Consider the following 610-nt stretch of genomic DNA (forward strand, 5'->3'; position numbering starts at 1 on the left):
TATGACGACTAAAGTAAGTTTATATTGTTCAAAAAGTATTGGTATTATTAAGTCTATGGACAATAATTTGATGTATTTAATTACGTAAATCTAAGTTGGTGAAAATTATTTAAAAATTACTTCGAATCTTGACTAAAATATACAGAGTAGTGTGAATTAAGGAAAAATATGTTCACTGTGAAACTGGAATGAAAAGTAGCAACATGAATAGATACACCAACGAAGTAATATTTAGCATACTAAAAAATCACACTTGCCATTGCTCATTAAAACCAGATTTTATGCCTTCTATATTTCTATTATTCTTAACTAGAACAGATTGTGCACATATATTTCCTGAGCACTTTCACTGCCAAGAATTATTGGGTCCGTTTTCCGGAGTGCCACGCCCTGATGTCGGAAAGAGCTGTTGACAAGGGCGGGGCGGAAAAGTTTTCCTGGTATGATTTTTGTTCGCGGTTTCCGGAGGGGGGGTACCATTCTGCAATATATCAATACTATTACCGTTTTAGGGCTTTTCATTCCTTTAGTTCAATTCTGGTGCTTTTATAAGGGAGGCCTTGCGCTATAACTTGTACAGACTGTTAATTAGACAGTTGTTATGGGTACG

This window comes from Penaeus monodon, chromosome 34 (assembly GCF_015228065.2).
Source record: "Penaeus monodon isolate SGIC_2016 chromosome 34, NSTDA_Pmon_1, whole genome shotgun sequence".
NCBI classification, from domain to species: Eukaryota; Metazoa; Arthropoda; class Malacostraca; order Decapoda; family Penaeidae; genus Penaeus; species Penaeus monodon.